Genomic DNA, 18,292 nt, shown 5'->3' on the forward strand with positions numbered 1-18,292 from the left:
CTCGTTTGCTATTGTTATTATTATTAGTAATAATAATGATTATTGTTATAAAATTTCATTCAACGTGCTCTACCCCACTTGCGGTACGCGTTTGACCGATCTCAATCCTACTCAACCCATCGGACAGAATGATTCCCCAATGGGTGCCGGGTACGGAAAGGGGCGGTAAACATCCCATAGCCCCCCTAATCCTTACTAAGTTTCGTCAAATGCTCATCACGCTTTATAGACATGCAAGCTACTTCGACAACGGTGATCCACAACCATATCAGGGTGAATCCTGTGTTGTACCAATAATTTAACGAGTGTACACAACATCAACAGCAGTAGCAAGTGAGCTTTCTAGGCCAAAATCATAGTAACAAAGCGGTACGTGGGCACCATTTTTTTGATGCGAAATTCCAACTCGGATCTAGGATCGCCGGCTGGCCTAAGGCAGGAGAAGTAGGTGACAAATAACAACCTTTTGCCTTATTTCATATATATAGATAGATGTTTAGCTGGAAAGCCTTCGATAACTGCGAGTGAACCAGATCGCGCTTTCGAGAAGGTAGATACCAAAAGCGGTGGTTACAGAGAGGTTTCTTTGCTGTTCTGTTAGAAACGGACCAGTAGTTTTTCAAGTCAATTTATGTATCATACCAAAGTAATATACCTTATATACGGATATATACCAAGACGTATCTCAGCCTACCTAACTTCTAGGCCAATTATACATACAGGCAGTCGTAAAACGAACAACAGTCGCAGCGTGTCCACAAATGAAGAAGCATAGCCATGTCCTAACATGCCTTGTCGTCATCCTGATGACTCTTCCTACAGCCACAGGACTATTTGCTTTCTTGAGCAATGCTTCCACCAATTTGGTCAGAAGCTAACATTCTACAGTCAGTCACTATCAAAGAGTAAATATGATAATCATAGGAATAATAATAATTATCATTATTATTCTTATCTTATAGTGGCAGTATATACTATCCGTGCTTATCGGATCGATGCGTCTGCAATATTCGACGCGTGTTACTATGCATAACCGCTAACTCCTGCTGGCTGGCACATCGTCGCCGAATAGACTACGAACCCTGAGCCTTCAACTATCAAAGGCTGGCTTACGCTATTGACTCGAATGCATCAAGTTTGTTGCACGGTTGAATACGTAAAGGTACAAAGGTTCGAGATCAGTATGACCGATATTCAACAAACATACCATCGGAGTAAGCCGTCCGAAATGATACCTAACGGCCTAAATACCGGATGTAGAAATCGGAACCTTTATTTAGATCACTCTATCTTAGTCATCCCTGAACTTAATAGTAATATGCCATATATACAGTTGTAAAGGCAACCTCACATCGCTCAGTCAGTGAATCTTTATCGATGTGATTCTCAGCTAGCAAGAAAGCAGGGGGCCTTTACTGTTTCGATATAAACTGCAAACATGGCGTTGGCATCAGGAAAATGCTGCTGACTTAATAAGCAGTGCCCACCGAATTGATAGAACGCATTGAGAGGCCTAGTACTGTTGACCAAAAGGTACGTCTAAGTTTTTCACAGCATGTTGATCTTGCCAAAATCGAATGGCGATAGCGATCAAACCAAAGGTACTAGAAGAACATGCATCAGTGCTGTAATTCTGGTAGAGCTGCCTGCCTCAGCGTGACATGAGCCTTACGGCTGCTTACTGAAGCTTTCGCCTGCCCCATACTTTATCTAAATGGATGGTGGGGGAACGTTGTCGCAAATATAGGGTTCAGCTACATATCGTACGAGAATGTACTCACGAGTTAGGCAGTTAATGCTGCTGCTTAGGTGCTTGCTGCACTCGTGATCATCTGGTTGTTGGTCGCTACTGCTGAAGAATTCACTTTACTGCTTCAAAAACGGTACTTCCATAGCGAGCACTATGGGCTCGATACGGTGATACGTCGAGTACCGCTTTATAGACATTTCCACTGTTTATCCCATGCCTTCACTTAATATTCCTGCCATTTCCTTCAAACTCGAAAAGGGAAACTTTGAGTTATAACATGTATAAATAAATCATTTTAAGGTACATTTTGAGCAGTTGATTCCATACGGATTTAACAATTCTTGCATTCGTCACATGGTGACTTTGCTCTCCCTTTATCTATCATGTGGGCCTTGGGATACCTGGTGGCAATGAATAGTGACGCTTTGAGGCGGGTTCTCGTGTGCTGTAATGAAGCGTCAAAACAAAAACAAACTCACTTGTCCGTGTGTCTGCTCCTGAACACAGCGTTATTCTCAGTAGCGTTAAGGCCGCTGCTGTGACGGTCAATCAGTTCGTCTATGGGTTTCTATCAGAATTATCTCAATCGTGTGACCCCTAACCTTGCTTACTCATCGATATCGATGTTCTTTCGTGCTACAGCGGAACGTTCACTTACACGGCTGCCCTCAATCGGGCCACCTCCTGGCCATAGCCATCGGCAACTATCAGTGTTACCATACCCCCATGGGCACCTTACCACATACGAAAACATATAGCACACGAAAACGTCGTGATGTCGGTGGCCGCTGGCAGAACGCGAGTAGATAAACAAGTATCGCAGTGATAGAGGAGTGGATAATAGATAGACACGATCAATAATAAGTCGCAGGGGCAAAAAATAGGAGAGCATCTATTGGATAGCTAGCCTCGAGTTCGCTGCTGGCCCAATCGGAGGCGAAGCGTTTGAGTGCAGAGTTTTAGTTCCACTGAAATGAGAGTCCATTCTTGCACTCTTTTCAAACGATGCTGGTGATTAGTGCACTGACGGAATGGCAAAATTACGGAATACTTAAAAAAGTAAATAAGAAAACATGGCGTTAATTTGGCTTCCGTTTTAGCTGTTGCTGGCTTTTGTTTTTAGGTACAAATGGTATACAGTAGAGTGGGGAAATTGAAATTGTATAGATTGTTTGCTGTAGTAAGCAACTTTGAGCGGGGTTTATATATATATATATATATATGTATAGGATACAAATCTAGTGCATGTTTGTCCGGTATTCACGTTTCCATATAGTACGTGTGGAGCACTCCGTAAATAACGTCAGGTACGTCTAAATTTCTCTTGACTGTAACTAACACAGTATTTCGCTGAGACCGTCTTGGGGCTAAACACATGCGCAATTCCTGTAGATGCAAATAAATTGATGTTCCCCTGCGGTTGATTTATAATAGGTTAGACTTAGTTTAAGTACATTGCAGTTTTGCACACTCTTAACCCCTACATTTGAATATTAACCTATATAACCACTGCACCAACTTGTAAATTCCACCACTACCGACTGTTATGAACATAATCTGTACATTTTTGACTTCGTATGCTGTCGCAATCTAAGCATGCATTACTCGTTTTTAACCTTGACTTCTTGACCTAATCCTCTCCGACGAAGGTCACTACGGTTGACCTTCAATTCGATAGACGCAGTCAGAGTAAAACGGAGTTTTGAAGGTCCTTAAGGCTCCCAAGGTTCTTAAGACAACCTAGCTGTACGCTGAATCACTGAATTTACGTTGCTTGATTGCCCTTAGAACATTTAACTATTTCGCCAACGAAACCTCACCTTGGATATCTAAAAAGACTGATTCGTGACGGAAGAATAACTGACTATTAGTTTGTACTGAGGTCCAGCAACTTTTGAAATGGGTACTGCCTCGAGCTCCCAGAACGTGGGCAGAATGACATCGTCAACAACGCTCCAGATAAATAACTCTATTACCGCTATTAATCCTTTTTTGAATGAAAGCAATTTGGCTTGTGTTGCGGAAGAGGTCAATCGAGAAGTCAACAGGATGCTGAAGGGAATAGATTGTTAATAGCGACGTTAATAAGCACCAATACATCCTTTGAGACATATTCATAAAACCAATAGATTTTTAGGGTTAGGTATAGATGACACTAATTGGGTACAATTTACAAACAAACTGTTTTTTTTCGTCCTTTGACGCTTCATAAAGGAACGAATGAGAAATTATAATCACCCCTTACCGTGAAAATATGTCTGCCAACAATTGGTTCATTTCGCTCACACCTACAAACAATTGTTTACTAAAATTCTGTGTTAGATCATGTATCGCGTACGATCAAAAGGATGTTCAGGTTATAAAGGCTTGCATAGTTGCATGAACATGTCTCTGGCTACATCTAAATCTTGTGATTCGCTATCGTCTCCTGCTGTAGCAGTCATTACTCAAACTAGGTCATATATTGGCGCCTGGTTGGATCAAGAACTGCTAATCCTTTATTTGTTTCACTTAAATTTGTTCTTTTTTATTATTATTTATTAGTATTATGAAAAAATATAATTATAAAAAAAACTGTCATTATTATTAAAAATTTACATTGCAGACGCCCACAGAAATAATTCGAATAGGACGCGAGTGTTCCAATATATTTTAGTGCCTTAGATGCCTCATTGAAGGTCTAAAGGGTAATTTATTGAGACACCTGTCAGCGGACGACTCATAGGTTCAAAATGGTGCCTAACTGGGTGCTATGGAGCTGCTTCACATACTGATTCGTAGGTGCATCAATAAAGGATCCATAATGAAGCGAAGTATCATTTCATCCTCAAATAGAAAAAAAATGGTGATTAGAAAAATGGTATGTAAGAATGGCTTTCGCAACGTTATGTCGTCATACTGGATAAAAGATCAGAAGTGAGAACACATGCTGTGACCGTCGGAGTAAAACGGCAGTCAGCCTGTTTGCGGTAGTCTGGTATTCGTTTATCTAGAGAGGTGTTGATTAAATCGCCCATAATATGGGAAGTCCCCAGTATTTTCTTCAGAAGCGCTCTAGACTGGTAACCATTTAAGGCCTCTGCGACGACTCGTATCAACGACAACCCGGCTACACAAAGTATTTCATTGTGCTTTGTTAGGCGACCGCACCTGTGCAGCACAATGTTCTAACAGGAGTCTACCATCCATCACCAAGACTACGAATATCCGCCCATTACGAATATAAACAGGAAGTCTATTAATGGCATTGAAACTGAAATTTTCTTTACTTCAAATATTTAAGTAAAATCAATGATATTCTACTTAATCGACCGAGCTGTCCATATTGTATATATATGTTATATAATCTTTGACTATCTTCTTTATATGTCGCTTTGAGATGCTGTCCTACAGAAAATAAATCCACCTTAGTCAATGCTTCAAGTTCTTAATAAATTTTCATTGACATTCAACCGTAAGTGAAACCCGCTACCGCTAACTTCAGTAACTGCGATTTCTATGTTTTACGCGTTTACATACAAATGGTCTTGCAGCCTTCTTTCAATGAACCCGCGCTCCGAACTGTACAATACATAATACCGTTTATGGTAAAGCGACACCACGCTAAGCGAGTGCGTAATACATGGCAAAAGAAAGACCAACAAACTAGCCTACTAATTTTTTTAACATGCGTATTTTTTTGACCTGCTATTTAGAAATAATGGAACCCACGTTGGTTTCAATGAATTAGACCTATTTTCGGCATCCTCATTTACATTCGTGGAGTTATGATCAACCTTGTTACGCGCTATACCTCTGTGTTCTACACCGATAGACGATAGTACAATGAATTCCTTCACAGATTTAACTAAATTAATCAGTCCCAGCTATACCTTGTCACTTTTTATGATCGTATTATGTAAGCACGTTCATTGCATAGGAGATGCGACTATTATCGCCAGTTTGTACGTGCGTGTCTGCCGATCAACTCGTATCCTGACGAGGCTTGTGCTACTTGCAGGAAGAAAGACATTGTAGACCTGAAAATATACAAGTAGTATTCGAATTCCAGCAGTGATAATAATAACCAGACAGATTCTAACCTGCCATACTTCCAGCTGTTCTCTTCGTCGCCTAGACTAGTGAACCCGAATCGTTGGAAGGGTAAGCGCTGCGTGTGAACACTTAAGGCATTCTCACTGCGGAAGGCCACTGTGGGACATGCGACAGTGGCAGCCAAATTTCGAAAGCAGCTCACTGACACCGTCAACGAACGAATGCTCTCCATACTTCCTGTTGCCCCTTTCCTTTTGTTATTCCTTGTCGTCACGTTTCAGTCAGGCTTTTATCCAGGCAAGGCAGTTCCAATCTGAACAAAGACGATATATGCTATGCACATACAAAAACACAGTGTTCATTACGGTACTCACATATCCATCCACCATATTGTTGCGTCGCTTAGCATGGCCGCCGACGGTGTTATGCTACGCGAACTCGGAATTATCGGACATGCGATGCCTTATTTGTGGCCGTGTGTAACGGTAGCCCCGAGAGCAGCTGCGGGAGCGATGGTCAGTTCTATGAGAGAGTAGGCAAATTAGCTACAATACACCTCGTCGGTTGCCTGATTTTGCTTCAGGACACTGATCGTCCACTCTCAACAATACAGCGACCTAGCGAAGACTCGCTGTGACTTGACTTTGCCAATATCCGCGTCGTAATATAGGTACATCGCATACAATCACACACATAGACAGGGAGGCTAAGGGCTTGTCTGATGCACAAACAGATTTGCGAACTTACATTTCCGTAAACGCCAGTAGGTGAAACAATAGCAATAACAGCAGGCAAACATCCCGTCTGCGACCGATAGTCGCCGTGCGATAGATGGACGTGACAGGTGGCACAAACGTGGACGGATAGTTTAGCTCAAGAACGGTGCGTACAGTTTCATATACGAAAAAACTGCACCAAAAAACCGAAATACAGCAGACGTATCTTGTAGGGACCGTTGCCAGATTATGCTATGAAGCTGTATTAAACTATTATTATTGATTCTAGTACAAATCAAATTTGTATGTCATCGTCGGACTGCCTGACCTGAAGAATGGCTGCTGCGAGACTGTTGCCGTTGTTCACTGTTTCTGTTTTTGTTGTTGTTGTTTAGTCGTGGGTTCTGATAGGTTACCCGGGACCATCGTAGCCGAAACAGTCGGTCATCACTTATCATCGAGTCTGATAAGTCCTACTGCTCATAGAGGCACGAACTAGCCAGAATCATGGGTGCAGATATAAACCACTAACACCTCTAGTGAATACCGTAAACATTCAGTCGAGAGTCGTGAATTTAGTCAGCGAGTCCTTTCGTTAGGCTGAGAGCGCTGCGCCTGCCACGATACGAGAGTACCGTGTAACCGCGGAACTAGCTTCATTAATATCATCTATAAAGTCCGTATCGGTGGCGTCCGCAGCATCACCCAATGGACGCCGCCGGGTGGCAGCGCGACTTCTAGACGCCACGATGATTAGTATCTCGGTAGTGACTGCGCTAATAGCCGCGACAGTAACAGCGAAGGCGTCTAGCGATAGGATTCACGAGCTATAGGAGTTCTCGTGACAGTCTGGTAGAGTTGGCGTTCAATCTTTGTGCGCACCCCTCATATTACATATAGATCAAGTATATAATTCTATGAAGTAGCGGAGATGAAAGCCGGCGAGCTGAGCGGCCACTACGCTCCTTAGAGCTGTTCAGCTACAAACGAATTAACGCACTCTATCGTGAAACCGAATAGCGCTAATGACGATGGGATGAAGATAATGGCCAAATGTAACGCGGCAGGCAAACGTTTCCACTGAAACGGAACGCTAAGTAGAAGCGGCGTGTATACTATATAACATACGGCGTTTTAGCATGACAAGGCAGTGCACTAGATAAATGAAGATGACCATTAAACAAATGCGCTACGATTTCGGCTAGCGGACCAGATCAGCTTAACTTTCATAGCAATGTAAAGAGAAGAAAAGGTAAATTAAATGCTAAGTGGCAAGCGGACCGATAGTTGTATACATATCATGTAAAAATAACCTGTCCCGCTGTACTTTTAGAAACGCACATGGAATATATAATGAGTAAGGGACACATAAAAAAAAAGCTACCGCCTGTACAATTAGCTCAAGAACGGTCAGAAAGTCAGGCACTAAATTCTTGAGTCGTAGCAGATCTGGCTCGTAGTTCAAAGCGGAAAGTAACATTATGCTGAAATCTAACAGCGAACTGCATCATAATAGTTCTCGTTGTCATAGTTGAGCGTGATACATACTCCCATTGAAGTTCTGTAGCTGAATGAAACAAGGAACGCAAAATGCTCGCGTTACCGTATGAATGATCTATGCGTATAGCTTTACGAATATCTCAACGAGCAGCTTTGCAAATATGGAACAGTGCGTACGTCGTGGGCTATGAGCAGTAGTTACCTTCATCCAGCGATGCCTTAACTTTGCAGATACATCGTAAATAGAGATCGTGTTTGTGCTCGATAGGATCATTGACGCCAATCATGTGTGCATTATACAAGTTTGCCAACAAAAACTATATACTCACTGAATAAAGACAAGATCGATTTTAGTGCAGTACGCGCCGTTTACCGTAGATTTACGTAATTTCTAAATAATACTGTTTGTTATTGTGCCGTCAACATACTGCTGTACGATCCGCTGCTATTCACAAAAAAAAAGGTCGATGTGTGTAAAATTTAACTGTAACAGCGACTAGTTCTACTACACACGTGGAAGACAAATTATTTTCGTTTCAAAAGCTGAGAAAACCGATTTGTTCGTTTGTTACTGGATGCTGAATAAGCAGATCGAGTCTTATATCATTTCAAAAGGAAGAGACGTCATCTTAAAGGAGGTGCACATATTTCAAAAACACGCGGGTTGTGGAAACCGCGATGCAGCATCATCTCAAAAAGAGCATCAAATTACTGCCAAAAATTTCCGTCAGGCTACTTTGAAATCAGCGGGTTCGTCAGCAGGCCGTCGTTAAAACCTAAGGAGACTTGTAAATAGTGTAATTGAGAAACTAGCTTATAATTTTTTCAACATCTTATAATTTACATTATATATCTTACATTTCTCATTATATGCTACCACATACACAACGGTACATCGCACGATGGCCTCGTACCAGGAAGACGCCATGTACAAATGCAGCTAAATTTGTGATAGACTGTAGAACGCTTACATGCTCTTGGCAATCAAGGTGATTGTTCATAGGTTTATGGAACAGACAAAAACCTTTTGCAATAACTGAAAGATCGTGATCGCGATAGTATTCCATTCGAAAACGTTTGCGTGATCTCTTCACTTCGATTTACTCGTCACGTAAACCTAATTTGTCGTACATCTAATGTGGTTGCTGATCCGGATGCAATAGTAATGATTTAGAAATAATACAATGACTTTAAAGCTTCTCTTTCTGCTCCTTTCCTGTAGTGGATGTCTCGCTTGTGACATTCTGGTGACTCCTTCAAGGTTGTGAGCTTGTCAAGGACAGCTTGTCATTATTTTCAGAATAGAGTACGTATTTATGCATATACACGTATATATAAGCAGGTCACGTTGAAGCAAAGTAGAGGGGATAAGAACACTCACTGAAATGAATTAATACACTTCAAAGCAGCCACTGTACATGGTGACTTCTTTAATTCAAGAGGTGCAAGGTTCTCTAAAAACAGACCCCAAATTAATGAGGACAACAGAGAGGCCATAGCGGAGTAATCGAAGTCTCGCATTAAGGCATAAATTAAACTGAATATGGTACACATATATACTGGTAGAACAGATACGTAATAAGTAGCAACGACCAGCGAGGACTTACTGGTTTCGAAATTGGCAACCCATAACAACACCACTGAGTAACAGATAACCGATATACCCCTACCTAGTAGTGTATTGCTATATGTGCTACATTAAACTAACAGTGAATTGATTTCCATCAGTTTGACATAGGCTGACAGATAAGTCCAGTATCAAGAGTACTTTTAGCTTGCGGAGACAAGCATGCATCCTGTTATTCGAACGGCCCTTTCCCTGTTGGTGACATGTTTATTTTGGAGCGTCACCGTCGTGTGTACTATGATAATAGTCTGTAGAATCACGCGATTATTAAATTTATGATGGTAGTCGTTTAGTTCTGGGTCTCGCGACAAGCCCATTTAGCCTCCCCCCCCCCCCCCATACATGCAGGTGTGTAGATTGGTCTTGGGCTGCCAGAATCACTAAAAGCAAATGATCTGTTTGTAACAATTGGATCAACTATTTTGTCAAGCGGACTAAGGCAGCAGGAGAGCCATGAGTACAGGTGTGAGGCTGTCTGTCTGCCTTTTTGTCGGTCTGCACCAGTTTGCATAAGCTGGCTGAACCCCCACACTGACCATCACCATACGATTTGATATGTTGACTGAATTTACACGTACACAGTTGCGCAGGATTACCTAGTTAACCAGCTAGTTCGATTAATAAACTTGATCACGCGAAATGGTTATGATTTTTTCTCCGGTGATAGGACCAATTGCTGTCGGTCTGTCGTATTTAGTGCTAATTAAGTAGATAGACGGAGCATCATTGGCGATACTAACGTAACAGAAAGATAGGAAATTAATATGTAGTGATGCCATCGATTGATTTGTTGTAGAATTAGCTTCGTTTTGTCAACTGCAAAGGCGGCGTTGCATGTGGGACTCGCTAAATCCTAAATACAGGATCCGCATGAGAGCCTTCATAGGAGCGCTATTTATTACGCCTCATGGTATAGCTTTGAGTTTTTACTATAGTTCAGTCAAAGGCCACTACACTAACTAAAATGAATAACAGATTGTCACCAGCGTCTTTACAGTTAACGCGATTAGAAATGAGCGTGGTTGGAAAAATCAAACGCGAAATAAAACACAAGTCGTAAGGTAAGTTGTTCCTGTGATATAAAGTTCCGTGACTCGCAGGAAACAATGTTAGTAGCATGACCATGCATGTACAGTGATGTAGTACCAGTGTTCGATAGCCTTCTCTAAGCGAAACAAGTTTCAAAACATTGATCATGGTCACTGGTCTAACCCCAATTAAAAACCATATAGTCAAGGGCTATTTTTCGCTGAACGTCCTGAATACGCATCGTCCAAAAACCGCAAGCAGTTTATAACGCTAAGGCCGCGCGACACACGATTCTTCACCTCAAAAGGGAAAATGACCACCTATAACGGGACTCCCTCGACACCATAGGGTGGCTGTTAATTCTGCATTTAACTGTTATACTACAAATTGGCTGCCTCTGTGGGTACTTCCTCCACCACTTCTGAGGCCATTGTAATAGCAAAGGCACAATTAAAGAAAGAACGATTACGCTAAAGCTTTATCCGATGTCCTCGGTACGTTAAGCTCCCGCATCGGCTTGGGCCGAAACGGAAAAACAATGTATATTATGAACTGGTAAGCGTGCGTGGCAGGTCGAGAACGAAAAGTCGAGAGGCAGAGACGGCGGAACGTACCAAATTCACGTGTGCCCTAGTCATCAGCAGACAATGAAAGGCTACGATGTGACTCGGGGAAAAAGATCTTCAACTGAAAGAATGGAAAAACATCTTTCCAGAACCAAAATAATATCATACTTTCTCATAGCGCTTTTTGCGGCAATTCGACCTACTTAACGACAGGTGTTGTAAACACAAGCAAAAGAAACACCAAATATCTAAATCCGTAGGAGCGTATCGAATCTACTCAACACGTAAATTCTTACTCTTTCTCAATATTAAAAAGCCGCATTCAGGTCTGAGACAGGTATTTCTGTCAAACACTTTGGAAGAGCAATTTTAAACAAAAATAATAAACATAATTAATCTGTGACTCAATACTGCAATCACTTACTATATATACACTCAATTAACATATCTTCTGAAAAAACTAATAAGTACAGGGTGCATAAATATAGGAGATTCAGGGTAAGGATTAGCAGTCACTGTGAGTGTTCATTACGAAAAGTTTAAGGTAGCACGCCTGGTCAAATATAGACCGCTAATATATTTATGCAGGTATATGAACGGCGTATATGACAGCAGGAAGATACGACTACCAAAAAAAGAACGTTCAATAAAAGAATTATCAGGTGGTGTTTCCTAACACCTGTGACGTATGGATCAACACAGCGATCGTTTGCGTTGACGTTATCACTCATAATAATGATCCACATTATGAGTGGTTACAGTATGTCATCATACGGAATTATTGTTTCTATACATGCCATATGGTTTCGCTAACATCGAAAACTCGTTTGCTGATGGAATAAGCGGGGTTACACTGTAATGACGGGGCCAGCGGCATACGATAATAATGTCTGTAGTGATTAGAAAAATGTTTAAGCTTTTAGTTGAGTTTGAAAAGAACGGACCACGATCTCTTGATTTTCAGTAAGTCATTCTTCGTGCGACCATTTAGCATTGCGTAAGGCTCTTAGTTCCGATGACAGACCAACAACTTGCCGCGACACTTTCTAGCATGCTGACAACGTAGCCTTCTTGGCGCTAGTACTACAAACTACGAAAAGATACGAACCACTAAAATGAACAGATAAAATGGAAACAACAATTTATGACCAGATTATGGGTGTAGTATATAGCTGAAGGTAACTAGGGTTCTGGGTAGCTTTTATCTGATGCTCGCAAGTGTCGTACCAGTGTAAATATGGACGGCTATCTATATACCTCTACGCCACAACTCAATAAAGTCATGTTCACCTTGCATCACGCTTCCGCTTGTCTATTATTGCCGACGAGCAATGAAGTATTATTTTAAAAAACCATATGTAACTATTTCCGTTAACATACATGATATTTTATACAAGATTTATATAAGATATTAAAAACATAGTTCGATGTATGTAAACCTCCTTATAAAATTTTTACACTCCACGGTATCGGGTGCGTTGTTTGCCCTGTCATATTCAAAGATCAAGTACTTTCAAAGATTCCTCTCTCTGACTCGAATTACCGACCACAGAACTGCTACCTATATTAGTAATAGCAGTGGAACGCATGAACTGCCCCGCGATGCTCTAACCTACAGCGCCAAACAACGGAGGCCTGTCGTTAAAACCGGACTGCTGCTGTATCATATATGGAACGTTCTTGACGCTAGTATGAACTAGCGCCCACACAGAACTACGCAAGAACCGTAACGTTTCTCCAGTTACTTTGTTTCTATTTATAACACCTCCCTCTATTAGGCCTACAAATGTAACAGATATAGATGTATTATATTCAATAGATTTGTGTTATATCTATAGGCATGGAGAAAGCGAAAAAAAAAATCCTATTGTTTATCTCTTTAGAACAGCCTCAAAAAAAGCACTATACGGATATAGATATAGTCCTATAGCTACATACCTTGAGAGCCATTGGCGTGTTTTCACGCTAGTGGCAGGTTGGTCTGGGTTTCCGTCTGTAGAGTTGCACTCGCCGTTACAAGTACACTAAATATTAAAGGCAACTCTGATATTCAACACAGATCTCAGAGGCGATTTTTGGCCTCACTACAGAAAAACCTGTAGGAACATCATTTCATCGAGTTCCTAAGTGGCGAAGTGCAGAGGACGGATGAAGCATTGCCCCGATGGGGGGTCCTTGAAGGACTAAAACGAACCGAACAAGCTAAGCTATTAAGCGTCTTTTGTTGTCTTCTTTTTTCTCACTGTCGCTCATTATCTCTGTCCGTCTACGGTGCTCCGAGGTCGCTAATGTTGAAAACTGCGAGAACGATAGAGAGAGAGCTCACTTGCGAAATTGATCCGTACTGTCTTTTGCTGTCTCTGTGTATATCTGCCTGCTGCTGATTTACTAATTGTTTCTTCTCAATGCTCGCGGAGCACTGGAAGTTCAAAATAAACGTTTTTTCGGTTTCTCCTACGAGAACAGCACACACAGACTCACATACTGGTGCTTCTCGTTCTTTCACTCACTCACCTTCACGGTCATTAGCACATCTTATACTTAAAAGAGGCGTTAAATGCCCATTTTCGCCGCCAACTGCATCTTCGATTATGTCTTTGCTGATGCCATCGGTGGCGGCCGAGATCTTCGTTTGTGGCAGAAGTCGCTCTCTTGGTTATTCAGCATAAAAACACAGTGGAAGTTTTTTGCTTCCCGTTGCACCCTGTAGGTGCATAGTCGTCGCCGAGCAGTCGGCCAGAACTGATTCGCAGCTGTCTGTGATGCAGAATATGTCGTTGCCTTAAGACGAATGATGGATTTTAATTGAGTTCCATAGATTCCGATAGACGAATGCACATCAAACGTACATGGTCACAATTAAGTTGTTAAAGCTCATTGGTTATCCGATTGACTCGGCGGGCTGCTACCTAAGTGGGATGAGGTTTGCTGATTCGGTCAGATGCGTCAGCGGTGTGACCACTTCACTCATGTCGGTATGCAACGCCCTGAATAGGTGCTCGGCGGACGTTCTATCTCACTGTGAAATCTCACGGTGTCAACGATGACGCCCAGTGATGCGGGAGGCAACGATCGAAATACGCGACTAGAACTAGAAGAGTAAAAAGGGGGAAACATATACACCATTTTCAGTTACTAATCGCTCATAGGTACAGGTGTATGTCCAGAACTGGTAGTAACAGTATGTAATAGTGCAGCAGTATTAGTAATGGTAGCGTGTTCGTCTAGTTTAAGTTCGGTGAACCTAGTGAGGAGAAGTCTAGCTTCGAAAACCGTCGGATTTAGACACAGTTCGTTCAAGGTTGGAAGACACTCCCAACCATTTGAAGCAATGCTTAGCATAAAGAGTAGAAGCGAAAATGTAATTTGTTGTTATTGTCGTTGCTAATATTATTGCAGCCCTCCAAATATCACTGTCATCGAGGTCAAAGGTGGGATCCGGTTTTTCTCCCAACGTTGACTTCCCGCCCAATTATCTGTCGTTACACGCTAATGTGTCACTGATCATTGCTTTGTGTGTATCATTTAAGTGTGTACGCGCAGCGAGTCCTTAAAAACGACGACAACGTTAGCCATTTCCTAGCTTTTATTGAATCTGTGGCGATTAATACAATTGCCAGGTGTACAGAAATAGCTTGTCTTTCGCCATCTTAATGGCTTAAAAATAAATTTTGTAAAGCGTAGCAGATAGTTGAAACACTTAACGGGGTCACGATTGTAACAGCATACTCTGGTACAATATATTTATTGTTCTTAATGTTGTTGATGCTTCTATATTTTCATCTACATTACGCTCAGATTAACACGGCGGCTTCTGCTGCTGCCGCTACTACTGCCGTTCTCGTCGTCGTCTATTAATTGCAAAGGATTTCCGACTGCAGCGGTAAAAAAGCAACTGTGATGTCATATACCATAACGAGGAGAAAAGCATTCTTAACCTGTCGACAGTCCATGCACTACTAACTGGCATGCAATACAAGCGCGAATTCATGCACACAACAATAGTAAACAGTAACCCTTCGTCCAACACCATTGTCATAGTCCGGTATTTGCATCGACAAAGTTGCTTGCAACAGTGGCGAGCAGCATTTCGGATGCAACCAGAGGCCCAGCTTGTACGCATGACTCTGCGCTGTAACCATACGCACCGCGCAGTACTCACAACGACGGGAACAGTAGCCGCACCAACGGGCCCTCGCGACACACTATTTGCTACGATGGCAACAACTGGTTCATCATCTACCGCCACAAAGTAAAGCAGCCAAAGTGGCTGCGGCGACGGATTACCTCGAATTACCGCGCCATAACCAAACTACCACTTACGGGCTGGCTTGCGTACCCTTTTGTTGGCTCATTGACACTGCACACTCTTGCTACTGGGAAAGGCCAGCCGGCTAGTGCCGCTGGCTGCATGTTTGTCTGTCTGCTAGTCTATTTCTCTGTAGGGCCCTTTCGTTTGGTCTCCTATTGCTTTCTCGTCTGCACTCTTACAGAACTGCATTCTAGCTAAAAAGGCAGCTGGAATATATTATAGACAGTTGAAAAGCCAGTGCTCATCTAGAGACGATGGCGCTGTCAACAGCGACGGCGATCAACGCGACAAAGGCGGAACGCTACAGTGGCGGTGGCAACAGGGACAGTGAAGGCGCAGGAGACAGAGAGAGCTACCGATGAAATGGCACTCGCTGATTTTATTGCTACGTACGGCTGCTGGTCGTTCGCCACGCGAACTATCAGCAATAGCACAGATCGGAACGAAGCAATACAACGCAACAGCAGCAAAACACAGCACGCAAACAAAGTTGGTGGCTAACCTGAAAGCCGGAAGCAAAGTGCTGAGGCAACAGTCATTGCCAGCAACAACCGACGCAGCCTCGGTGGCATCAGGTAACACTGGCCGCCTGATGACCAAGCGCCTTATACTATGGCAATACTCGTAGACGACCACACATACGTATAGATCTACCACTATGTACCATACGTATGTAGACGAACAAAAACAATTCTTCTAAACGGAGAATGTCCAGGCAACAGAATTAAATGACGCTACTGTCGAATCTGACATGAATATTGTCGTCACTACGTCTAGTACTTTTAACAACTTTCCAGCCAATTTATATATGGTCTCGACAACACGTACCAGTTTCGCTGGGTATTCATTTAGTTGACGGAAGCATCATATGTGGAGAAGGGGTGAGCAAACACGTTGCGTCGAAAGGCAAAGCAACAACCATGGACGCGCGAACTGACCCACAAAATGAGGCGTCGCCAAATTCCTGCTATAGATGCCGATTCGCACATCTTAGTTTTTCACCGTTACAGCTGGGAAATGCGCAGATTTTTGGACATTCTGCTTAATTGCCACAAATGTGTAGTGCATATTATGAGTTGTATATTATTCATGTGGAAAAAATTAAACATATGCCTAGCTGGTTCATCAATCAGGGATCAAAAAACAGCGGAATTCGCAGTGGGTCAAAGCTTTGCCGATGGCTTTCGTTGTTCCCGCCGTTGGGGATGGCGTTAGCACTTACGGCTGTCCCGTTAACCGGCCCACCGAGATGCGCACAATTCACGTAATCAATTAATAATAAGTCAGTGAGTTAGGCCAAAGTCATCATCATACTGGAATTTGCAAAGGAAGCAATGACAGCGACTAGTGGCTCGAGGCAAACTCGACAGTATTTCAGCACTACATTTTTGCTAGTCAGACTCGATTCAGAATTCTTCTCGATGGAATCCACCACTTCAAGTACACAGCTCGTTGACGCGAAACCTGCGAAAAATGATGGTCAAATACGCTCAAGCTTTAACGAGCACAGCAAACTTCAATGAGTCTGTTGTTTTCGGCCTCCTCAAGACGGAATATCAGAAATGAGGTGATCCCTAACGCGTCGTTTGTGAGGAACAACTCTTCAACGCACTTCGATACAGGCAGACGCCTACAAAGCGACCCAGAGGCAACGGCAGAAACAACACGTTCTTGGAGGTTGCTCTAGGAGCGGCGGTAGCATCGGCAGCGTCTAAAAGGGTGTAGGCAAACACGAAGATGGATTGTGTAGTTTGGCTATGCAAGTGCCGCTAATGCGTGTCTCTAGAACAGAGCTCAGTGGTGATGGGCATTGAGGAGCAGTAACAGCGCTACGACAGGCAAATATTAATGTCAACACACCAGATAAGCGCAGATATAAACATTACTATATAATAAATACATGATACAGCGTTGACGAAGGGAATGACGCTTGTGTGTAGCCATTTGGGTGCGTAGGTCGGCTGCACTCCTCAGCAAATTAGCCTAACACGACGCAGAAAAAAATTCGTCAACGCTGGACGAAACAGTATGTCCTCAGCATAACTAGATTCGACACATAGACACTCATGGAGATATGTATATATACAGATGTAACTGGTGTGCATTTCAACTATTTCGCTTAATTGATCTGTGGCTTGCGATAGCTTATCGACCGTAGCTAAGGGTAGTCTTCTTCTCAGTAGTATGATTAACGATGGCGCTGTCAGCTGATCGGATTGACTTTGTTGGTTTGGTTCTCGATCAGTTTGTCCATCCAGCTTGGTCAGAGCAAACCCGCCAAGCGGCTCCTCGCTAGGGATTCACTACTAGCAATGGCAGATAGATATGACGTTCAAAACGGTAACGCAGACAGAAGTATCAGCAACATCAGCATGAGACTAGCAGCGGTGTCCACTAAGTTTCACTACCGCACACACAAGTTTAAAGAATTCTCGCGCTTGAAGCTGAGGGAGGAAATGAGAGTGCGAGGGGACAAACCATGTAAATTAAGGGCAGCTGGTAGCATCGCAATGATATATTATCACAGCATAATAGAGTAAACAAAAGACGGGAGTGTGCACTATATGGACCTGCTGCTATTGATTCGGGAGCCATATCGAACCATTAGAGATACTGCTGGTGCTCAACTCAGGGCCTAAAACTTTTCGAGCCTTTGTAACCTCGCGCTGCCGGTAGAAAGGAAGATCTTCGCTTATGACTTTACCGATTGCTTTTTCTGTTGCAGGTCTTATGGACACTACTGGAAGATTGTACTGC

General features: G+C 42.7%; 1 protein-coding gene across 1 annotated transcript in view; it reads right to left on the bottom strand.

Annotated features, from left to right (window-relative positions):
* The window catches only part of LOC111272088 (uncharacterized), a gene marked incomplete at its 3' end in the record, with an annotated part of 41,947 nt that overhangs the window by 19,530 nt on the left and 4,125 nt on the right, over positions 1-18,292 (bottom strand). Inside the window, exon 2 of the mRNA XM_086973159.1 lies at positions 13,162-14,314. The remainder of the gene's footprint in view (positions 1-13,161; positions 14,315-18,292) is intronic.

The sequence above is a fragment of the Varroa jacobsoni genome, unplaced genomic scaffold (assembly GCF_002532875.2).
Source record: "Varroa jacobsoni isolate VJ856 unplaced genomic scaffold, vjacob_1.0 contig01555, whole genome shotgun sequence".
Classification (NCBI taxonomy): Eukaryota; Metazoa; Arthropoda; class Arachnida; order Mesostigmata; family Varroidae; genus Varroa; species Varroa jacobsoni.